General features: G+C 44.1%; 1 protein-coding gene across 1 annotated transcript in view; it reads right to left on the reverse strand.

The window, feature by feature from the left end:
- MATN4 (matrilin 4) overlaps positions 1-25,726 on the reverse strand; it is a 162,941-nt gene extending 137,215 nt beyond the window's left edge. The window contains exon 1 of the mRNA XM_073606123.1: positions 25,601-25,726. The gene's annotated coding sequence lies outside the window, so the exon portion shown is untranslated. The remainder of the gene's footprint in view (positions 1-25,600) is intronic.
- Between the last annotated feature and the right edge of the window lie 212 nt (positions 25,727-25,938).

Consider the following 25,938-nt stretch of genomic DNA (forward strand, 5'->3'; position numbering starts at 1 on the left):
AACTCTCCTTCCTTAATTCAGCTTCGTATTTGAACTACTATTTTTATAGTCTCAAATAACAATTTATTTAGCCCTGGAAGCAAGCTACCATATATCATATATTTGACTTTGGAATGTTATTTAGCTTGTACCTACTGTCAAGGACATTTAGTGTCTTTGAGATTATGGAAAAAATATTAGATGTTAACATGTAATAATTCAGAGCCTTTTTTATAGTCAGGTCCATAAATATTGGGACATTGACACAATTCTAATCTTTTTGGCTCTATACACCACCACGATGGCTTTGAAATGAAACAAACAAGATGTGCTTTAACTGCAGACTTTCAGCTTTAATTTGAGGGCATTTACATCCAAATAAGGTGAACGGTGTAGGAATTACTATAGTTTGTATATGTGCCTCCCACTTTTTAAGGGACCAAAAGTAATGGGACAGATTAACAATCATCCATCAAGCTTTCACTTTTTAATACTTGGTTGCAAATCCTTTGCAGTCAATTACAGCCTGAAGTCTGGAACGCATAGACATCACCAGACACTGAGTTTCATCCCTGGTGATGCTCTGCCAGGCCTCTACTGCAACTGTCTTCAGTTCCTGTTTGTTATTGGGGCATTTTCCCTTCAGTTTTGTCTTCAGCAAGTGAAATGCATGCTCAATCGGATTCAGGTCAGGTGATTGACTTGGCCATTGCATAACATTCCACTTCTTTCCCTTAAAAAAAGTCTTTGGTTGCTTTCGTAGTAAGCGTTGTCTAATGAGTTCTGAAGCATTTTGCTGAATATGAGCAGATAATATTGCCCGAAACACTTCAGAATTCATCCTGCTGCTTTTGTCAGCAGTCACATCATCAATAAATACAAGAGAACCAGTTCCATTGGCAGCCATACATGCCCACGCCACCACCATGCTTCACTGATGAGGTGGTATGCTTTGGATCATGAGCAGTTCCTTTCCTTCTAAATACTCTTCTCTTCCCATCACTCTGGTACAAGTTGATCTTGGTCTCATCTGTCCATAGGATGTTGTTCCAGAACTGTGAAGGCTTTTTTAGATGATGTTTGGCAAACTCTAATCTGGCCTTCCTGTTTTAGAGGCTCACCAATGGTTTACATCTTGTGGTGAACCCTCTGTATTCACTCTGGTGAAGTCTTCTCTTGATTGCTGACTTTGACACACACATACACCTACCTCCTGGAGAGTGTTCTTGATCTGGCCAACTGTTGTGAAGGGTGTTTTCTTCACCAGAGAAAGAATTCTTCGGTCATTATTCGTGATTGATAAGGGCAGAAATAGTCAGCATGTAGCACCGCATCCCATGTAAAATGCACAAATGAAAAAGAACGGGAAAAGGGGAGGGTTTGAAAACAAAGCTCCCCAGGGACTTTTAAGGTGCTTCAAAATATTAGGTGAAAAAAATTGAAAAACATATACGCTATAGTTATAAAAAATACATGATTTTTATTGAAAGTTTAACTCTAAAAACGTGTCCCTAAGGAATGAGACACCATCCTAAAATAGTAATGCATTAATCACAATAATTAACCCCTTTATGGGTGCATAAAGACAGAGCCAACTTAATTCCATAACAATCTGCCGCTCGACATGTTTCGCTCTAATGCAAGCTTCTTCAGGAGTTTGTGGCAAGGATTGTAGTGGGCTCAAGCTGTCGTTTTCTAAGTAAAGTATTGAGATTGGATAAAACAAATTGCTGCAATGCTTTTGATGTATGGGCTCTCATAGTATGGATTTTCTGTCCTGGGGTGGCCAACAGGGGGATATAAAGTTTTGTATATCCTTAAATAGAATCAAAGATTATGTTGCTCGAAGTGAATAGACACCTCCTAGCATGAAATGAAGGTAGTAACGGCAGTAAACCAACACAATATGGAGGAGCCCTAATCGGGGATTGAGGAATCAAATTGGGAAAGAAAATTTCCAAGCAGCAGATTTGAGAAAATCAGCAGGCGGGTAAATGAAGGAGCGATCCACACACTCCCCGTGATATGGTGCCAATGACCGTCAATATATATAATGGCCAATGAGAAGGGAGTTGCAGTAGTCGAGGCGAGAGATAACCAGGGAGTGAATCAGGAGTTTTTTGGTTTCATTGGTTAGAAAGGGACGTAGTTTAGAGATGTTGCGGAGTTTGAGGCGGCAAGCTTTGGAAAGTGATTGGATGTGGGGCCGAAAGGAGAGTTCAGAGTCCAGGATAACACCTAGCACCCTGAAATGTGGGGAGGGGTGGATGGTTGTGCCATTGCTCTTGACAGACAAGTCAGGGGAAGAGGCACGTGGGGGAGGACATATTATAAGCTCGGTTTTGGACAAGTTGAGTTTGAGGAAGTGGTGTGACATCCATATTCAACATCTACATCCGCCCACTCCTCAATATCATCAGAAAAACGGACCTCTGCTTCCACTCATACGCTGATGACACCCAACTTTACCTTTGCATCACTGGACAAAAAGACCATCAGCAGCAATTAGAGAAATGCCTCACTTTGATAAATGACTGGATGACCATTAGCTCCCTCAAACTCAATGGTTCAAAGACAGAACTCCTTCTCCTACACGCTAACAAAAATTCCAAAACTTAGACTCCGTGGACACCTCCCACCTCCTCATCTCTCCAACCACCAAAGCCAAGAGTCTCGGAGTCATCTTTGACTCAGAAATGACAATGGATGCACTAATAGAATCAGTAGTTAGCAGATCCCACCATCTCCTCTGCCTGCTATGTGGACTCATCCCCTTCATCCCAGAAGAGGACAAAGCAGCAGTAGCAGTAATCAATTCCCAACTCGACTACTCAAACTCGCTCTACGTAGGATTACCCCAATATCAGCTTGCGCGCTTACAACTCATCCAATACACGGCGGCAAGACTGTTAACAGGAAAAAAACCCTGGGAATCCATTTCTCCATCCCTGAGGAGCCTACGCTGGCTAACCGTAAAGAATCGGATCACATTCAAGACCCTCTGCCTCACCTACAAATGCATACAAGGAAACGCTCCTCTATATATTCGAGAGAAAATAAAACACTACACACCCAAGCGCAGTCTTCGATCAGCTAACCAAAACCTCATTCCCAACACTACAACCAACTACAAAGCAAAAGGAGAACGAAGATTCGCAGTCCAAGGACCTCGGCTATGGAACGCTCTTCCGACTTACACCCGCATGGAAGAAAACCATCAGGCCTTCAGGAAAAAACTCAAGACCTTCCTCTTCTAAGAAGCTGACAACAGAGAACACATCTAGCGCCTTGAGGCGATTCAGTTCGCATGTGCAGCGCTTTACAAATCATTCATTCATTCATTCATACAGATATAGTAGGAAGGGAGCTCACTGCAGAACATGTGAAAGGGCCCGTTGTGGGATTGTAGTAAAGGGCCCCAGGATATATAGATAGAGATAGATAGATAGATAGATAGATAGATAGATAGATAGAGATATGCATTTTATAGTTGCCCCCTACTTTTGTCCCTGTCTCCCCATGTGCCCCCCCTAAATATGAAAGCTGGAGACGCTACTGCTCCTCCCAGGAGCAAAGTAAAAAAGTCAGAGCTTACACAAGGCTGGGGACTCCCCCCGCCACTATGGCCAATCACTAAGCACTAGTGCTCTTCACATGGAGTGAGTCACATGCTCCTTCATACTCAGAAGTACTTGGTGTCTTCTTGCTTTTGAAGACTTAATGGAGTGGAAGGGTGTAAATGAAAGCTCAGCAATGCTAAAGAAAACCATGCTACTTTACTCTGCATATTCATATTAGTTTGCTTCAAGCCTTTTCATTATCAGAGCAGTATTTTGCATTTTTTGCACATGTCAAAAAAATACTTTTAGGCCTTAAGATTAGTTAAACCCCCCAAACATTATATATTTTCTGAAAGGGATCTAACCTGCCGTCAACACTAACCTATTTCCATATTATTACTGTACATATATTTTAAATAAATAGTAAGGAATCAAGGTTCTTGCTTAGGCCTGCCTTTAAAATTGTACATAGATATTTTTTATACTTTATTGTCCTATATTACTTATCATACTTTTTTATATAACTGTAGCGCTGGTAGATTTTTATCTACCGCTGATAGGTAAATTTAGTGGGTTGCTTATTATAGGAAGTTAGATTTGCCTCTGTTCCAGCTTGGCTGACATTGCATGCAGTTCCACATTGTGCCGGTGGGTGTCGTTGTCACCATCGGCAGGTGTTGGAAAAGCAACGTGTTGAAGCGAATGAGTGCTCCTCTGTCCCGGAGATAACTCGGTGGAGGTGGTCCTCCGAGTTGCATTCTGGGAGAGGGTATTTATGGGACAGACGCCATGTTTTAGGGTTCGTTTTCAGCCACCTGCTGGCCCTCCTGGCCGACAGGTATGCACTAGAAATACCACCTCGTGGTCCTCCGTTCCGGAGGCTCGCGTCGCTGCGGCGTGTGGGTGGGCCCAGAAGCCTGTCTGGGGCCTACCACAGCAGCGGAGGAATGGTCCTGAGCTGTCTATCCTGAGTGAAGAAGCTGGACAACCGAGAAGATCCCAGGGGAGGACCTGTCATGGAAGGATCATGCAGAGTGCTGGTCTGGAGAGGGGCCTGGTGACTCGGTTGGAGGACGCATTCCGAAGTAATCTTACAGTATAGTACTGCCAGGTTGGCTTAAAGGTTCAAGTACTGTATCTGACATTCATCACAAACCAATACATCCTGTGGCAGAGGATCGTACGGGTTTTAATAAATCCTACGAAAGGGGGACTATTCAATTGCAAGTGTTCAATTACAAAGAATGTTCTGAAGAAATACAACAGAAAGGTTTTTGAGCATCCCTGCAGCTTTCCTACTACCTCTTTCCTGCTACTTCCCTAGTTCATTTTATTAAAGCAATGGAAAACCTACTCAAGTGTTTGGTGCTTATAACGTCCAGAGGTAAACTCAACGGAACCCTAGACCTGGTGACGGTGAAACAGAGGTATTGAGAGTGAAGGTAACAAGCCCGCTTAAACCAGCAGCTCCACCGAGAGTTATTGCTGCATAACTATTTGACATCTATGTTTATTCATGTGGTATGCCACACATATGTTTATATTTCTATACTGTTATATTGGTAACCCTTTCCTGTTTTCCCCACCCATCCCAGCTTTTGCCAGGACACTCGCTCTCAGGCTCGAGAGCTTAAAATTATCGCTCCCCTATGTGAATAAGTATGGGTACATAGTACCCCTACCCATTCACCAAAAAGTAATAAAAACACAGAGACAGTTTTTGACAATTCATTTATTAAAAAAATAAAAAACACAGTGTCCCCCCCCCCATGTAGATCCATTGTAAATCACGACTCCTGCTGCCACTGCCGACCCGAAATGGAGAAAAAAAACGCTCCGCTGTCAACTAAGGCAAACCGCTGAATGCCCGGCTTGCCATTTGACAGTTCTTATATAGGTAAGGGTGGGACCACCTGGCGGCTTCAGCTGGTGGCACCGCCCCATTCGTGACATCACCGACCCAGCATGCACCAATCCGTGACGTCATGAGGAGGTGGTGCCACCAGGTGACGTTGCCAGGTGGCCCCACGCCTTACCTATATAAGAACTGTCAAATGGCAAGCCAGGCATTCAGCGGTTTGCCTTAGTTGACAGCGGAGCGTTTTTTTTCTCCATTTCGGGTCGGCAGTGACAGCGGAGTGCTTTTTTTGGGGTATTTTTCGGGTCCGGCGGTGGCATCATGATTGAGTATGGATCTACATCGGGGAACACTGTTTTTTATTTTTTAAATAAAGGAATTGTCACAAACTGTCTAACTGGGGGGGGCAGGATCTGGGGGCCCCCTTGTTAAAAGGGGGCTATCCAGATTCCGTTAAAGCCCCCTGCCCACAGACCCCCACAACCATAGCCTAGGGTTGTGGGGATGAAGTGCACCCCCCCCCCCCCCCATGTTGAGGGCATGTGGCCTGGTATGGTTTGGGGGGGCACGCGCCCGTTCCCCCCTTTTCTCACCTGCCAGGTTGCGTGCTCGGATAAGGGTCTGGTATGGATTTTGGGGGTTCCCTTTAAAACCCATACAAGACCAAAAGTGCCGCTTTTTAATTGCTGGCAATGTTTTTTTTTAACCAGCTGTCAGAGGGGGAAGCCCATTGACAGCTGATGATATATCAGTTAAGGACACTGCGGCCGGCTTCAAGGCCTGCTCCTTAACAACTTGCTATTTATTGCACTCAGATTTGGTAAAACTTTGCCCAGTCAGGGCTCAGAATGCAATATGCAGCACGCAGTGCATTGCAGGGCGTTCAGTGGAGTGAACATCCGTTGAACATTGTGCAAATTCGGGGATTTGCTGAACAGACGATCTTCGGGCCAAACTTTTGCTTGACCTGAACCATTCGCCCAACTCTACTTAAGAGTAATCATCATTGAGGCAGGTTAAATTTGCAGATAACCCTTTACAAACACACAAACAGTAGTCACCACATGTTTTAGTAGAAACACGCACAAAATGTCTGACACTAGCTGTCACTCCCAAACAGGAATCTGACAGTATGTGAGATTTAAATTGTGGTAGCCCTCACACAGGCAAGGATTCTTTCATTTCTGATTTGGTACACTCAGGGATTCAGCTTAATGCTTTTAAAATAGCATTTTATTAAAGCAGTGTAATAAAACTTTATTCTTAAGCCGTATTCACCTGGTGATCTAGCCAGTAACATGCCTCCTGTATTAGAGTGCCCCCACTCTGGATGAAGGAGCACAGGGGGCACTTATGGACAGCAGCATTGTCAGTATGGGGGGAGGGAAGTGTTATATGTACTAGCAGATTTAGATAGATACACTAAAAAAAAGGGAGAGCGCATGCACGGACGGCCGAGGTGGATGTCTCCCTGAGCCACACCGCCCACTCCCGGCACTGATAGCTAGATACAGCGGCCCCGCAACACACCAGTCCGGATCACTCACTCGAGCTACTCCCTGAGGGGACAACCAGCCTGCCTCATGTCCTTTCGGCAAACGGGAAGGTCCCAGGGAGGCTACCGCAACCCGACTCGGTCAGCAGGCAGAGGAGGCAAGATGGCGACCGACACTAGCTCCCACATGTCTCTGAGCTCCGGAGGAGGCAGACCTGCACAACATTCACAGCGGAGGGCAAAGCTACAGCCACCTGGATTGGGAGACCAAGGTACAGACTTCCCCACAACCTCCCCAGCTGCAGGTGAGATTATGACTAATCCCTGCATATCAATAAGCCCTGCCAAGTCTCCCTCACAGACTCAGTCCCCTGGCCATGATTACTGTGCTTCCTCAGCCATTGATAAAGAAATGGCAGATATCATTCTTAGCCAATCAAGAAGCCAGGAACCTAATCTGGATTGCTCTGCTGATTCTCACGACTCCCTACCATTCAGCCACAATACTCAGGGGATCCAATATTGATTGCCCGTTTTGCTGATTTACTACAGAGGAAATTATCAAAAGCTACAGATAAATTGTCATCTGAAATAAAACAGGATTTTCAGGAGCTAGGGAACCGTCTGGAGAGCATTGAATCGAAGGTAGATGACCCTGTCCACAGAGTGTCCCAAAATTCCAATATGATCACTGACTTACAAGACCGCCTGGAAGAAGCCTATATGAAAATCGATGATCTTGAAAATCTTGTCCGGCGCTACAATTTTCGTATCCGAGGTCTCCCAGAAACGGAAAGAGATATTACCTCCATCGCCCATGCTCTTATGCAATCTGCAGTACCAGACATCGATGAAATCCATATGGAGATAGATTGTATACACAGGGCTCTTATCCCCCCGAGACCCGAAGGGCCACCCAAAGATGTGATTGTGAAGCCCCATTTTTTCAAAATCAAAGAAGCAGTCATGCGCTATGCTAGAGACCACCCAGATCTTGAAATTAATGGTTATAAAATTCAAGTGTTTGCGGACATCTCCCAGGCCACTATTCAAAAATGAAGATCCTTCAAGCCTCTACTTTCACCCTTGATCGACAGGAATATTCGCTATAGATGTAACTATTTCCTTTTCGGCTCCAATTTACTTACAATGGCAAATCATATTCCTTTTCGACTTTTCCTGATGGCGAACATATCCTTTTGAAACTGGGTTTTATCACGCACAGCCCATCCTCGCGGAACCAGCAAAGATCCAGTGACCCTCCTCCCCCGCTCTCTCCTCTCTGGTCTCCTCAGATGACGAAGAAATCGATGACCTCCCGTCGAGTGACCTGAAGATTTAATATCTATTTATCCTTTTAGTTTCATTTTTATTTTTATATTTTCTCCCTGGCAGTGGCTTCTCAGTGGTCCACCTATGGACATTAGCCACTGAATTTATTTCCTGAACTCCCCCCCCCCCTTCCTGTTATTGGGGGGAGGGGAGATCTGTTAGTTCCTAATGCACCTTATTTAAGGCTGTCGGTTGTCCAGGTTCTGTTTTTATACTAAAACCGGACATTTTAGTATTGATTGACATATAACTACGTTTTCTGAGTTTACCATTGCTACTAAAGTTGTCCCTATTTAGGGAGCAAATGGCCATTTCATTTTCATAATACACGTTAGTGCCAGGAAGTGTCTATGCACTCTCCCTACTTGAAGGACTCTTTCCATTACTTAGTCTTGGAGAAGACTCCTTCACACCCAGAATTCTGATTCTGGGATATTGGTTTAGAGGTTATTGTATGCTAGTAGTACCTCGCACTTATATGATGTTCTGTACAGAGCCGGGAGGTTCCTGGCCTGAACATTTTCTCCCTTTCCTTCTTTTTCTCTGCTCTTACTTTAACCCCTTTTACTTTTCCTTCCTGAGGGTCACCCAGAGTCTCAACCGGTCCCCCTGGATTTCTCGAATTTCAGATGGAGGGGTAAGTTCAAAAATTGATATTTACACTGCTTATTTCTCATGTCTAAGGTAGCAAGTACTATCTGAATACTCTCTCACAACGTTCAGGGCCTAGGATCACCTTCCAATTGAATTAAAGCCATCACGTATTACCGATCTATGGGTGCTGATATTATAGCCTTGCAGGAGACACACTTTCTTCCCTGGGGGTGGCTCTCTGTTTATCTAGACGGCTCTCATTTACTGAAACGAAAGTCATTAAAGAACGGGAAGGCAGTTACCTCCTAGTTAAGAGCTACCTGGGAGAAAATTTGGTGACCTTTTTGGTTTATTATGCCCCTAATACGAATCAAACAGCATTCTTTTGGGCACTACTACAAATGTTAGCCCCTGAATTTGAAGGGGATGTTGTATTAGCGGGTGATTCCAATTGGCCTTAGACCTTATAATGGACAAATCTCACATGGCTTCTTTAAGATCCCCTTCCAAGCAAAGTCGTAAATTTGCTCAGTTACTATATCACTATGATCTTGTAGATGCCTGGAGGGAAGCCAACCCCACCTCTAAAGATTATTCTCATTTTTTGAGAGCTCATAATAAATACTCTCGTATTGATCATGTTTTTCTCCTCTCAGGACTTCTACCTAAGAGCCCTTTCAGCCCTTATTTTTAGTGGCGTTTTACCGTCGGATTAGCGGCGCATTTCGGCCGAGAAAGGGTTAAAACCGCTCGCAATGCGCTGCAATAGCGGCATTTTGCCGGCGGTATCCCAGTGCTGCCCCATTGATTTCAATGGGGAGCAGCGGTGGAGGAGCGGTAAACACACTGCTCCTTCACCGTTCGAAAGAAGCTGCTGGCAGGACTTTTTTTCCTGTCCTGCCAGCGCAGCGCTTCGGTGTGAAAGCCCTCGGGCTTTCACACTGGAGACAATGCTGCAGCTGTTTGAGGGCGGATTGCAGGTGCTATTTTTAACGCTATAGCGCCTGCAAAACGCCCTCGGTGTGAAAGAGGTCTAAGTTACGCTCAGCCAAAATAATTTCTACCCCATGGTCGGACCATGATCCTATAATGTTACAGCTCTCAGACTTGACAACTAAAATAGCCAAATCACATTGGCATCTAAATGAATTTCTCCTCAGTAATGAATCTTACTGTCTTGAGGTTTCTACCCACTTGAAGACTTATTTTGAAATTAATAAAGATACCACCCCCGCAATCAATTGGGCAGCACATAAAGCGTCCGTCAGAGGATTCCTTATTCAGCTGTCTTCCAGGCTTAAAAAAGCACGAGACGAGTTGATTTATGCTAAAACTAGGGAATACGAAGCTTTAGCCACTCAACACAAAAAGTCCCCATCCCCTGACCTATTAACTAAACTTGAATAAGCCCGTTTGGAGCTCAACATTTGCCTCACCACAAAAGCTGAGAAGCAACTACGCCGGTCCAGTCATAGGTTCTTTACTTAGCGTGATCGCCCAAGATCTTTGCTGGCACACAAGCTCACTCCTAGATATACTCACTCGGCATTGCCCAAAATCAGACTTTCAGGAGGTCACATTTCTCAAAATCCTCAAAAAATTCTTCAAGAATTTCATAATTTCTATGCCGACCTATATGGACAGCCCCGGGAGGCCGCTTCTTCTTCTGTTAAGGAATTTTTAGGGGGCCTACCTATCCCCTCTATTGAGGAAGCACAAAGAGATTTAATGGACCAACCCATTACTTGTGAAGAGATCAGCGATACCATCAAACTGCTATCACTCCATAAGTCACCAGGACCAGATGGTCTCACTAATATCTATTATAAAAAACTCTCAGAACAGCTGGTCCCACACATGGCTCTCTATTTGCCCTTTACAGTGCAGTCTCCTTTACATCACAGTGCCCCTTTACAGTGCAGTCCCCTTTACATCACAGTGCCCCTTTACAGTGCAGTCCCCTTTACATCACAGTGCCCCTTTACAGTGCAGTCCCAATTACATCGCAGTGCCCCTTTACAGTGCAGTCCCAATTACATCACAGTGCCCCTTTACAATGCAGTCCCCTTTACATCACAGTGCCCCTTTACAGTGCAGTCTCCTTTACATCACAGTGCCCCTTTACAGTGCAGTCCCAATTACATCACAGTGCCCCTTTACAGTGCAGTCCCCTTTACATCACAGTGCCCCTTTACAGTGCAGTCTCCTTTACATCACAGTGCCCCTTTACAGTGCAGTCCCAATTACATCACAGTGCCCCTTTACAGTGCAGTCCCAATTAGATCACAGTGCCCCTTTACAGTGAAGTCCCTGTTACGTCACAGTGCCCCTTTACAGTGCAGTCCCCCTTACATAAGGGACTGTACTGTAAAGGGGCACTGTGATGTAAAGGGGACTGCACTGTAAAGGGACACTGTAATGATTATAGTGTAGTCCCCTTTACATTACAGTGCCCCTAGCAATCACAGCCCCCCATTACAGTGCCCCTCGCAGTCATGCCCCACCCCTCTTTCCTTTCTTACATCACAGTGCCCTCTTTCAAGCCTATGCATCCGTTGCAAAGTCCTACCTTCAGCAGGGCAGAGGCAGTTCTCAGCCTGTGTGTCCTCTCCTGGGTCTCCCGCTGACAATGTCATCTTATCAGCAAGGCAGCAGGAGGGAGGAGCTGCAGATAAGCTGCCCAATTTATCATTTAACAAGAGGGTGATTACCTGCTTATTAATATGAAAAGACCCCCGCTCTCTACCCCAATCTGCAGCTCCTCCTCCCCCCTGCGCTGCTGAAAGGATGACATTGTCAGTGGGGTGGGAGACCTGGGAGTGCCACCTAGAGTGGGGACGGAAAGTATTCAGACCCCCTTAAATTTTTCGCTCTTTGTTATATTGCAGCCATTTGCTAAAATCATTTAAGTTCACTTTTTTCCTCATTAATGTACACACAGCACCCCATATTGACAGAAAAACACACAATTGTTGACATTTTTGCAGATTTATTAAAAAGGAAAAACTGAAATATCACATGATCCTAAGTATTCAGACCCTCTGCTCAGTATTTAGTAGAAGCACCCCTTTGATCTAATACAGCCATGAGTCTTTTTTGGGAAAGATGCAACAAGTTTTTCACACCTGGATTTGGGGATCCTCTGCCATTCCTCCTAGCACATCCTCTCCAGTTCTGTCAGGTTGGATGGTAAACGTTGGTGGACAGGCATTTTTAGGTCTCTTCAGAGATCCTCAATTGGGTTTAAGTCAGGGCTCTGGCTGGGCCATTCAAGAACAGTCACAGAGTTGTTGTGAAGCCACCCCTTCGTTATTTTAGCTGTGTGCTTAGGGCCATTGTCTTGTTGGAAGATAAACCTTCGGCCTAGTCTGAGGTCCTGAGCACTCTGGAGAAGGTTTTCATCCATATCACTGTACTTGGCCGCATTCATCTTTCCCTCGATTGCAACCAGTCGTCCTGTCCCTGCAGCTGACAAACACCCCCACAGCATGATGCTGCCACCACCATACTTCACTGTTGGGACTGTATTGGACAGGTGATGAGCAGTGCCTGTTTTTCTTCACACATACCGCTTAGAATTAAGGCCAAAAAGTTCTATCTTGGTCTCATCAGACCAGAGAATCCTATTTCTCATCATCTTGGAGTCCTTCAGGTGTCTTTTAGCAAACTCCATGCAGGCTTTCATGTGTCTTGCACTGAGGAGAGGCTTCTGTCAGGCCACTCTGCCATAAAGCCTCGACTGGTGGAGGGTTGCAGTGATGGTTGACTTTCTACAACTTTCTCCCATCTCCCAACTGCATCTCTGGAGCTCAGCCACAGTGATCTTTGGGTTCTTCTTTACCTCTCTCACCAAGGCTCTTCTCCCCCGATAGCTCAGTTTGGCCGGACGGCCTGCTCTAGGAAGGGTTCTGGTCGTCCCAAACTTCTTCCATTTAAGGATTATGGAGGCCACTGTGCTCTTAGGAACCTTAAGTGCAGCAGAATTTTTTGTAACCTTGGCCAGATCTGTGCCTTGCCACAATTCTGTCTCTGAGCTGTTCAGGCAGTTCCTTTGACCTCATGATTCTCATTTGCTCTGACATGCACTGTGAGCTGTAAGGTCTTATATAGACAGGTGTGTGGCTTTCCTAATCAAGTCCAATCAGTATAGTCAAACACAGCTGGACTCAAATGAAGGTGTAGAACCATCTCAAGGATGATCAGAAGAAATGGACAGCACCTGAGTTAAATATATGAGTGTCACAGCAAAGGGTCTGAATACTTAGGACCATGTGATATTTCAGTTTTTCTTTTTTAATAAATCTGCAAAAATGTCAACAATTCTGTGTTTTTCTGTCAATATGGGAAGCTGTGTGTACATTAATGAGGAAAAAAAATGAACTTAAATGATTTTAGCAAATGGCTGCAATATAACAAAGAGTGAAAAATTTAAGAGGGTCTGATCACTTTCCGTTCCCACTGTAAGTGGCACTGCTGTGGTCCGGACAGGACTGTCACGGACCATGGTTGCCGCTCACCTCCTGTGCGTTCTGGTTATGAACAAGCCATAGACTGGTACCAGTCCATGGTCCAAGGGTTGTTGATCCTTGGCCTAGAAGATCAAATGTGATCCATTCACTCGATGGACATTGCAGCATAGGTATGTTCGGTGTCAAACTAATCTAACCGATTAGCATTTTCTAATATATCAGTGTATATCATTCCCCAGTCTGGGAGATGTGTACCACTCACTAGAATGTATACATCTATTTATGACAGGGCATTTATGAAATGATTAGCAGTGTTTGGAGACTCCTGCTAATGGGAATTTAGTAGATGAGTGATATCTACCAAGATCTTTGGGGGGGGGGGGATAGGGAGAAATAACCCCTTTCTTTTTTAGAAATGTGTGGCGCATGTGCCGTACAATATTACAGCCATCCGATTAAAAAAAAAAAAATAAAAGTCTTCATCTGAGATCTTGCGAGATTTCAAGGGGGAAGGGTGGTGGTTACTTAAATACAGATGAGTGTAACGTAATGTACTGTATGGTGCATGGAATCATCGAGAAGCTGGCAAAGAATTAGCTATCTGATTACTTTCTTTTTTTTAATGGTGTCACTGTTTCCATCCTGCCTTGGGAACGGAGCAGAGAGGCTGGGCAAACTGTGCCAGGAGGAGGCAGGCAAGTACTAAGAATGCTGTATGTTTCACTACATAGATTTTATATGTGTAGTTTGATTAACCATCTCAATACAGGGCACTTTCACCCCCTTCCTGCCCAGGCCATTTTTCAGCTTTCAGCGCTGTCACATTTTGAATGACAATTGCGTGGTCATGCAACACTGTACCCATATGAATTTTTTATCATTTTTTTCCCACAAATAGAGCTTTCTTTTGGTGGTATTTGATCACCTCTGTGGTTTTTATTTTTTGCGCTATAAACAAAAGAGTGACAAGTTTGAAAAAAAACACAATATTTTTTACTTTTTGCTATAATAAATATCCAATTTTTTTTTTTAAACAAATTTTTTCTCAGTTTAGACCAATATGTATTCTTCTACATATTTTTGGTAAAAAAAAAAAAAAAATCGCAATAAGCGTATATTGATTGATTTGCGCAAAAATGTATAGCTTCTACAAAATAGGGGATAGATTTATAGCATTTTTATAATTTTTTTTTAATAGTAATGGCGCCGATCTGCGATTTTTATCGTGACTGCGATATTGTGGCGGACATATCGGACACGTGACACATTTTTGGGACCATTCACATGTATACAGAGATCCGTGCTATAAAATGCACCGATTACTGTATAAATGTGACTGGCAGGGAAGGGGTTAACACTAGGGGTTGATCGAGGGGTTAATTATGTTCCTAGGGAGTGTTTCTAACTGAAGGGAGAGGGGACTCACAAGGGGAGGAGACCAATCGGTGTTGCTCTATACTGAGAACACACATCGGTCTCCTCTCCTCTCTGACAGGACGTGGATCTGTGTGTTTACATACACAGATCCACAGTCTTGTCGTGTTACCGGGCAATCGCGGGTGCCCGGCGGACATCACGGCCGCCGTGCACGTGCATTGGGTGCCCAGTGACACGGCGGGCGCGCGCGTGCCCCCTGGTGGGCAGGAAAGGCGAGGGCGTCATATGACGCCCTCCCAGAACGAGAGCTGCGCTGCCTGGCCGTCATATGACAGCCAGCGGGCGGCAAGCGGTTAAAGTGACACTAAACTGGCTAAGTGGTTAGCACTTCCACCTAGCAGCACTAGGGTTGCCAGTTTGAATCACAACCACGACACTACCTGCCTGGTGTTTGCATGTTCTCCTTCTGCCTGCGTGGGTTTCCTCCGGTTACTCTGGTTTCCTCCCACACTCCAGGGACATGCTAGTAGGTTAATTGGCTCCTATCTAAATTGGTCCTAGTATGTGTATGAGTTAGGGAAATTAGATTGCAAGCACCTTGAAGGCAGGGACTGATGTGAATGTACACTATATATGTAAAGCACTGCGTAAATTGACGGCAATATATAAGTACCTGTAATAAAAAATAGCCTTATTGTCCAAAAATAACTCATATATGTCCACTACACAATGGCCCTGTAATCTATTTTTCATGAAATTGTTTCTTATTGTGTTTTCCTGGCTCCTTTTATTGTTTTCTGTGAGCTTCCAAACCTTTGCTTTCCCCTCTCACTTCCATTTGTTTGGAACAAGCAGTGCACATTAGCATAGTTGCCAACATTGAAAAAAAATTTTTAGGGACACTTTTTTGGCTGTAGGCGGAGACTTGTTTTAATTATGGGGTGGGGCATGCATTTGTGGGCGTGACAAAGGAGAAAAGCAAAAAGCGCGCCTCGGCGAAAAATGGGCGTGGTTTACGCGACATAGTGGGCGTGTCTTAAATGTGCGTGGCTCAAAGGGGGTGGAGGCATGGTGAGGGATGGAGAGGGAAAGGGGGGAGAGGGATGGAGGGACAGCAGCCTCAGATCCTACACAACAATGGAAATATGTGTATTCTAGAAAGTTTAACAATCAGCAGATAAAGATACTCCAAACACCTGGTGTTAGCACTTCAATCATCCCGGCACCATGGTTGTTATGGTGTCAGGATGATTGAAGTGCATTATTTCTATTATTACATTGTAATATAAAATTAAATCATTCAACTCACCATAATGCTGAATCAGTGGGATCCCCGAGCGTGTCACCTGCCACGTCGCCTGCCACCAGCCATCCGTCCTTGCGTCAGATGTCCCAGCAGAGTCCGTCCTTGCATCAGGTGCCCCCGGCGGAGTCCGTCCTTGCATCAGGTGCCCCCAGCAGAGCCCCCCTTACATCAGATGTCCTCAGCGGAGCCCCACCTTACATCAAATGTCCCCAGCGGAGCCCCCCCTCACACCAGGAGTCCCCAGCGGAGCCCCCCCTCACACCAGGAGTCCCCAGCGGAGCCCCCCCTCACACCAGGAGTCCCCAGCGGAGCCCCCCCTCACACCAGGAGTCCCCAGCGGAGCCCCCCCTCACACCAGGAGTCCCCAGCGGAGCCCCCCTCACACCAGGAGTCCCCAGCGGAGCCCCCCCTCACACCAGGAGTCCCCAGCGGAGCCCCCCACACACCAGGAGTCCCCAGCGGAGCCCCCCTCACATCAGGATTCCCCAGCGGAGCCCCCCTCACATCAGGAGTCCCCAGCGGAGCCCCCCTCACATCAGGAGTCCCCAGCGGAGCCCCCCCCTCACACCAGGAGTCCCCAGCGGAGCCCCCCCTCACATCAGGAGTCCCCAGCAGAGCCCCCCCACATCAGGAGTCTCCAGCGGAGCCCCCCTCACATCAGGAGTCCCCAGCAGAGCCCCCCTCACACCAGGAGTCCCCATTGGAGCCCCCCTCACATCAGGAGTCCCCAGTGGAGCCCCCCCTCACATCAGGTGTCCCCAGTGGAGCCCCCCTCACATCAGGTGTCCCCAGTGGAGCCCCCCTCACATCAGGTGTCCCTAGTGGAGCCCCCCTTACATTAGATTCCCCATGCGGTGCGCCCCCCCTACCTCAGGTGTCCTAGTAGGAGGATACTGTTTCCCTCCGCCGGCCGCATGGCTAGAACCCCCGCCCCTTTCCATAACAGACTGGCAGTGGGGCGGGGGGTAGGCGGGGCGAGGCGGAGCGGGGTGGAGGGTGGGCGGCGACGCAGGAGCTCCGTCTAGCTCCATCTAGCCATCTTCCTGGTCTTCTTAAAAATGGCGGACCTCTAGCGGCGGCGAAAATCTGTGAAGAACGGGATTTCTCGGGACATTTACTGGGAAACAACAAAATCGGGAATGGAGTCTAAATCCCGGGAATGTCCCGGGAAATCCGGGACAGTTGGCAACTATGCATTAGTTGTGGTCATGTGTACTGCTCTATGCACACTACAAATTCCATAGTCCATATTCATCTCTTAGGGGTTAGTGAGAGGGTGGTTAAACTCCTACATACAGTAGGACCACAGAGAGCCGGTGCAGCAGCAAAAAAAAAAAAAGGAATTGGAGATTTGGAGGAGGTTGAGGGCAACAGAGGGGACTTTGAGTTACAGCTGAAGTTATGTACAACAATTTTTACATTTTTGATCCAGCTTGGACCAATGTAAGTATATATGTTTCATACCTGTGAGATCCCTCTAAAAGCTGGAAATCAAAGTTGTAGACACTGCTACTACACTGCTCTCTGCTAGCTTTGTTCTGAGAAGCTGCCCTACTGCACTGTGAGCACTGGAGGGCGCTCAGTCGGCACAGGGGCACCAATCAGAGACAGCTGCTCGGCACAGGACATGGAAGCTGGCAGAGATCACTGGAGTAGTGGTGCCTTCCACAGGGATTGTCAACTTCCACGGGGATGCCACAGGTATCGCACTCACATACAAACATTGGTCCAAGGTACTATACCTAAACTTCAGCTTTAAAGTGATGTTAAACTCTTAGTTTTTTAAGCACTTAAAAGGTAAAGAAGCTGATTTATTCAGCTTCTTTACCTTTTAATCCTTGTCTATGTTTCAGTTAAAGATGATCCCATCACCGCTGCCCCAGTTTTTCTGTTTCAGGGCTTCCCTTTTTCTCTTGCAGTATTCTGTGGGGCCACCCTTGCATGCAGGCACAAGAGTTATGTCTCAATACACTGTGTGCATCAATAGAAACACACAGCCCCATAGTCAGGATAGTAAGGTACTCCCCTGCTTCTCCTTCCTCCTCCCTGCTCCCCTCTCCAAACTAACAGACTGACTCCAGACTGCACTGTTAACTCCAGATGTTCAGGGAACCAGCACTAAGGCCTCTTGCACACTACAGCTTGAAAACTCAGCACAGAATTTTTTTTTTTTACTGATCTAGAATGCAGCCCATTGTTTACAATGTTCCTGTACACACAGGCACATAAACAAGCGCTGCATAACAAAAAAAAATAGAAAAATCAGTATTTTGTGCTGGTACGTGTACATAAGCATAAATAATAATGAATTTTCCCTAGGAAAACAAACGCCTGAAATAATGTCCAAAAAAGCAGACGCTCAAACATCAGTACTGTGTAAGCGGTCTAAGAAAGCAGGAACCAGAAGCACTGAAAGTTGTAAGCTGCGAGAGCTGGGGTAAGAGTTTTAAAGCGGTTGTATACCCGCACAAAAAAAAAAAAATTATATATATTATATATATATATATATATATATATATATATATATTGTTTTTAAATGTAAAGCAAAGGCATAATGAGCTAGTATGCACCGCTCATTATGAAATAAATACTTACCTTAGAACGAGGCGTCGGCATCTGATCTCGGTCACCGCCGAGGGAGCTGACATGTTACCCTCGGCGTGCCTTCTGGGTTCGCGGCTCCGGCGTTGTGAGTTGCTGGAGCTGCGATGACATCAATCCCGTGCATGCGCGGGAGTCTTCTTTCCGGCAGCGTCTGCCAGACCTTCACAGCACAGGCGCCGCTGACGTCAGCGGCTGCATGCAAAGTGAATATCTCCTAAACCATAAGGCTTACCTGTGGGTAAAAATGTAACAAAAGGCTATACAACCACTTTAATACATATTTCACGGGTGTTTATTTTACAGTACTACAGTTTTTAATGCTAAGGGTTGAATACTATTTTAAGGCTTCATTCATTTGGTCATCAAAGTCGCATGTCAAGTCACAGCCAACTCTTTTTGATGGCACCAATTCAAATAGGTGCGACTTAAAGGCTAAGTTCACCTTTGTTCACCTTTTTTTTCTAAATTCCAGCTCCCCTATGTACTATTATAGCATTAATGTATTTCTTTTCAAAAATAAAACAGCTTTCCATTAATTCTACACCGGATTACCTCACTCTCTTCATAGCTGTTTAAACACACTGCTCGATTACTTCTACCTTACTTCCTGGACAGACTATAGGTCATGACACAGGAAGGAGTTGACCAGCTGATCTCATTAGCACACACCCTGCATCATCTACTCTCAGCTGGTCAATTCCTTCCTGTGTCATGACCTAAAGTCTGTCCAGGAAGTAAGGCAGAAGTAATCAAGCAGTGTGTTTAACCACTTCAGCCCTGGAAAGGATTTACTCCCTTAATTTGTTTTTCCACAAATAGAGCTTTCTTTTGGTGGTATTTGATCACCTCTGCAGTTTTTATTTTTTGCAATATAAACAAAAAAAGAGCGACAATTAAAACATTTTTTTTTACTTTTTGCTATAATAAATATCCCAAAAAGAAAAATTATAATAAATAATTTCTTCATTAGTTTAGGCCGATATATATTCTTCTACATATTTTTGGTAACATTTTTTTTGCAATAAGCATATATTGTAAAAGTTATAGCGTCAACAAAATAGGGGATAGATTTATGGCATTTTTATTATTTTTTTTTAAACTAGTAATGGCGGCGATCTGCGATTTTTAATCGGGACTGCAACATTGCGGCAGACAGATCGGACAATTTTGACACTATTTTGGGACTATTGTCATTTATACAGTGATCAGAGCTAAAAATAGCCACTGATTACTGTATAAATGTCACTGGCAGGGAAGGGGTTAACACTAGGGGCAATCAAGGGGTTAAATGTGTTCCCTCAGTGTGTGTTCTAACTGTGGGAGGGATGGGACTGACTGGGGGGAGGAGACCGATCGCTGTTCCTAATTACTAGGAACAGAGATCACTCTCTACTCCCCTAACAGAACGGAGATCTGTCTGTTTACATTGACAGATCTCAATTCTGTCTCTGTCAGGAGCGATCGCGGGTGCCCAGCAGACATCGCGGCCGCTGGGCACGCGCATCGGCTCCTACAACATGCGGCAGGCGCGCGCCCCCTATATCTCTTAAAGCAGCTGTCGTATACCTACAGTGGTTCGCGCAGGGGAGCCAACCTGCTGCTGTATAACGACGGCGGCTGGTCGGCAAGTAGTTAAACAGTTATAAAGAGAGTGAGGTAAGCGTGTGTAGAATTAATGGAAAGCTGTTTTATTTTTGCAAAATAAGTACATTAATGCTATATTGGTACATAGAGGAGCTGGAATTTGGGAAAAAAAAAAAAGGTGATCAAAGGTGAAAATCAGCAGCAACATTGAAAAGCTGCCTGCACTACTTCAGTGCAACTTTTGATACGACTTAGATCCATTGAGTGTAGAATTGGATCAAAGTCGCAGCAAAAGTCCCATCAAAGTCTTGCCTCCAAAGTCGACTTTGGAGTAAGGCTAGTGTGAATGGAGCCTAACAATAAAATAAGGATAAACAGCAAAGATTATTTTATAAAATCCTTGTATAGCACTGTATATAATGTAAATGAGTGCTTCCATGGCAGTGCAGGTTTCCAGTAGCGTCTGTAAAATTCCTACACCCCAGCAGGCTATTCACAGAGCTCCTTTGTCTATATACCTAAGAAGGAGACAGCTGGGGTGTTAAAAGTGTCTGAGGGGTCAGCATACCAAACATAGTACAAGGCAACCCAACTGTATATTGTCCTGACTCCTAAACTCCACCAAGAAAGAGTTGTCAGCTTACATCAGAATACATCCCTTTATAGTAAACCATGAAAAACATCAATGAACGCCTGCAATGCCCATAAATATAAGTACGCGGGGAGTGTGGAACACAAGGAAACAATTACTCTCTCCTGTGTCTCCTTTCCCATGGAAAGCCATCAGTCATGTTCTGTTACCCCCAGGCTTGGTGTATAAGGGGACCAAGGCTCCGATCAGAAGTGCGCAGTGTCTCCAGGCTAGAGAGGGCTTATTTATCATACACAACGATGCTGATTGTTTAACATACATTAAGCGATGGCAGTATATATACAATCATCACTCAATAGAATGGTGGGCCCAGCAGAGGTATGGCAGGGACTATAATCAAGGACAGTCATCCAGGGGTGAGAATGAGCCATAACCATCATACAACCATACATCACTCATGCATTCCCTTATATCTGGACTTCATACACACTCACAGCACATGTTCCACATCGTTATCAGCATGGGTATTAATAGCAATTGAAGTGACACAGAAGTCGAGACAATTGTTAAATTCTACAGCTAGGACAGCCATAACTTACCTGATGCAATGGCCCGATGGGTAAGAATTCATCTTAGAATACATCTAGGGCTACCTTACACAATCTCCCTAATCTCCAAAACTTTGTAACAAAGTTAATCCTAAACAATTAGTACCAAATCAGACAGACTGGTCCTTGTACTACATAATTGATGGTGGACCGAATGGTGGCCATACCCACTTCCATTTTATTATGTGATCGATTCAATCAAAACAATCAAGTCAGCAAACAGTTAAATAACCATAACTTCTCTTCCAATCGATTAAAGCTGGTCATGCACTAGTAGGTTTTTCATGTATGAAGAGTCGTATAAAAATCAAAACCTTCAATGACACGACAAATGTAGTCAAACATACTTAAAAAAACATTTGCTGTTAATATTTGATTTTGGGATGAATGGACTTTCCAGTATGAAAACCACATTCACTGTCAAAAATTCCTTCATTTGAGAAAATATTTCCTTGAAATTTTCTGTCACTGTGGTCAAAAATGACCAATTTGAGTCCACTAACGACCCCATGAACGTTCTTAAAACGACAATTTTCAAATGAAATTCTACTGGTATATGGCCAGCTTTAGACTCAATTTACATCACATTTGATCAAACTGAGTCAATCAACCATGGCAGAAAGTTATCAATCATATTGTTTGGCAGCACTGAGATGCTTTAGACATGCCTCTGCTCATATTTTGATTGATTAGAGTATGAGACTGCGTGATTGAAATAGAGAGTTGATTGATAACTTACGATCAGATCTTCCAACTGTTGGTCGAACTCCACTTCCCTGTGTGTGGCATATACTGATCAATTGGGTTGTTAATTATCAATCAATTACCACTATCAGGAGGGATCGATCAGAAAATAAATGGATCTTTTATTTAAGCATGTATGGCCGCCATTAGGGAGAGGGTACAATTGGATTGCATAGTGCATGGTCAACCCTAGGAGGAGATAATCAATGTTTTAATATTTTAATATTGTGCTCACAAATGATTTTATCAAGGCCGTGTTTGGATGGCCCAATGGGAGACCTGGGTGTGATTTAGACTGTATAGGGCTAATCTATAATAATGACCCTCTGTGTAATAGAGCCAATATTTCTCAAAATAATAGAGATTATTAAAGGAGGTATTCATTGCACAAATCCGTCTGTTAGGTAAATGGTAAGATAATTTGTGGTGGGTCCTGGCACTACATAGCATGGGCACAAGTGTCATTCTCATGGACAAAATCTGCCTGTCTATAGTTAGCCTAAAGCTGGCCATACACTGATAACATTGTTTCCTATTGAAACTTCTGAAACATGATCTATGGGTTGCCCTGTCGGCACCACCCAGCTGGACAAACTTTGATGTGAAGGATGAAGGAGCTGGATGGAATTATGTCAGCTGAAGAGTAACTGCAGCCAATCAGATGCAGCTACTTTTTGGGTATTCTGACAGCTACTGGTTCCAGCTGCCACAATACAATAGCAGCAGTGGGAGATTTGACCATCCATGGATAGAAGAATCTGTTCGATTTCTTTGGTTCAGCCCGTAAGCCCAACAGAAGACATTTCAGCTAGTCATACATGCTACAATTTCTGAAAGATTCCTCCACCCACACTAAACATTGAGGATGAAGGATCTTCCCTGTCAGCCATTGTATTCAGACAACCGGCACCCACAGCTGTCTAAATACATGAACAATGACTGCATCTGATTGTTCAGCTAACAATGTTCCACCTAGCTCCTGCAATTCATCAATCAAAATTTATCAAGCCAGGGCTGCTGACAGGGTTATCAATGGCTTGAATTCCAGCCGTGTATGTCAGGTTTAAGTAACTGTTAATTCAGAGGTTTAGCACCAGGATAAGGTAGTTTAAAAAAGTGACAGTTATTTTCAGCTGAGACCAATGAGATTTGAACATGACAGTCACATGGTTGAAATATAGCTCCTTATCCTGGATGTTAAAGCTTTGTGAATTGAGTCTTGTATCTCTTATGTGCTCCTTTTAGCTAGAAAAAAAGAACAACCAACTGAGCTTCATCAGGGGATTATTTAGGACCTAAAGTCCTAAATTAAACCCTGAAGAAGCCAATACTGGCGAAACATGTTGGGATATAACATCTATCTTTGACCGTCTTTGTTTCTATGGGACACCAGCGACCAGTAAAAAATAATTTGCATATGCTCTGTTCATTATTTTATTGAACCTTACCTTTATGTTTATAGTTTATGTAACAATAAAGATTTATATTTTATCATATATGTATACTTGCTTACTTAAGCACCGCTATAATCCCATCCTCTTGCTATTATCAATTCTCAATACCAGGGATGAGGTGCTGGATATTCTAGAGCCACTCAACCAGGGCTGGACTGGGATAAAAATTTGGCCCTGGAATTCATCCAGACTGGCCCACATTAATTGTGCAAACAAGCACAAAAACAGTATATAAACTATATGCAATTGTGCAAAAAAAAATAAGTAGCATAACATCCTTAAGGAGTCCTCACTAACCTCTTTTATTATTTCACTTATTCTCCTCTGTATTTTTCTCATCTTTCTCACATCACTGCGTGAAGTTGAGGCTGAACCAAGAAAGCCATTACTTTGACAGGCTGTCACTGAAACTGGCCCACTAAGCCATCGGCCCACCGGGAAACTCCCTGTAGTCCTGATGGCCAGTACATGCCTGCACTCAACCTACTTTCCCAGCTTTATGATATAATGTATCTGACACCATTATTTAGTTACTGTCCTCCATCACATTTAAGCTTCTACTGTATAAAACACACATTGATTCTGTCCATTGAACTACAAGTTCCAGCATTATCTGATAGAGCTTGGTATGGTCCAGCAGGTGTAGTTCTATAATCTGCACTGATCCAATGGTGACTCAGGTCAGTGAGAATTCCTGAGCTTGTCATTGGACGTATACAACACAGAGGTTACTAAGGATCCATTAATACTGAGATTACTAAGGATCCATTAACGCTGAGATTAATAAGGATCCATTTACACTGAGATTACTAAAGATCCATTAACACTGAGATTACTAAGGATCCATTAACACTGAGATTACTAAGGATCCATTAACACTGAGATTACTAAGGATCCATTAACACTGAGATTACTAAGGATCCATTTACACTGAGATTACTAAGGATCCATTTACACTGAGATTACTAAGGATCCATTTACACTGAGATTACTAAGGATCCATTTACACTGAGATTACTAAGGATCCATTTACACTGAGATTACTAAGGATCCATTAACACTGAGATTACTAAGGATCCATTTACGTTGAGATTACTAAGGATCCATTAACACTGAGATTACTAAGGATCCATTTACGTTGAGATTACTAAGGATCCATTTACATTGGGATTACTAAGGATCCCTTTACATTGAGATTACTAAGGATCCATTAACACTGAGATTACTAAGGATCTATTAACACTGAGATTACTAAGGATCCATTTACACTGTTGCATTTTAATGCCTGTGTTAGTAGTCTGCCACAATAAAGATAATGTTTTTTCCTATCTCAGCCCAAAAAATAATGAAAATAAAAAAAAATGTCCCTTTTTTTTCCCTTAGTGCATAGGCCCATAGAAGTCAATTGCAGCATCCCAAAATGCATATCATATGCGGTTTGATGCGTTAGCTACAGGTATTTACAATCCTTGGTCAATGGCTCTTAACCCTATCCACTGCAAATTCGAAATTCAAAAACGCGTTGAAGTTTAGCATCAGCACATAAACGCACATTGACGCATGACAAACGCGCTTACCTAATGCTACACAAAACCACACAAATCTAAATGGTCTCTTAAGGTTACAAACTAATCCCAATTCACTGTAATACGTTTCCTAGTAATGCAATGAAAACAGCCAAAATAGCAAATTAGTGAATGCTGCTTGCCAAGAAGGAATGATCAAAGTAGACTTAATGAACTAATGTTTCCAAATGTGTTTAAAGGCTTCCTATCTGAGCCGTAGTCGTACCATGACTCGGGAACGTCTAGCCAAAAGACGAGCGTCCTGCTGGGACTGAGTCTAGGCTGTAAGCCCCATGTCCCATACATAGTATGAGTATGAAATATTCTATGATGGACTGGTCCCCTAAATACTTATTATTATAATTATAGGCATTGCAGAATGAAATAAGAAAATATATAAGATCCCAGAAAGAAAGCAGAAGTGTCCCAGAGGCATCCTATAAGGCAGTGTATGAAATCAGAATAAATGGGGTCCTTACTGTGATGTCCGTTCACCTTCTCGGATCTAGTCTTGGTTTGCTGAGCGCTGGGATCTGTTCAGGTTTTTAATTCTGGGAGGTAAAAAAGAGCCCCTCCCATTCTGAAATTGGAACTGCTGCAAGCAGCCTAAAGAACAACACAGATTAGTATTACAGCTGTCACCCTCCACCGTCTACAGAGGTGGATGGAGGAGGGGGGTCCACACAGCCTGCCATGGGATGCTTTTCTAACCATAGACCAGCAGATCTTACAAGTGACAGCGGATCTGCCCCTCTATCCAATCAAAAAAAAAAAAATCGACTTTGGTCCCATCTACCCTATGGTGGCCATAAATGCT

This window comes from Aquarana catesbeiana, linkage group LG12 (assembly GCF_042186555.1).
Source record: "Aquarana catesbeiana isolate 2022-GZ linkage group LG12, ASM4218655v1, whole genome shotgun sequence".
Classification (NCBI taxonomy): Eukaryota; Metazoa; Chordata; class Amphibia; order Anura; family Ranidae; genus Aquarana; species Aquarana catesbeiana.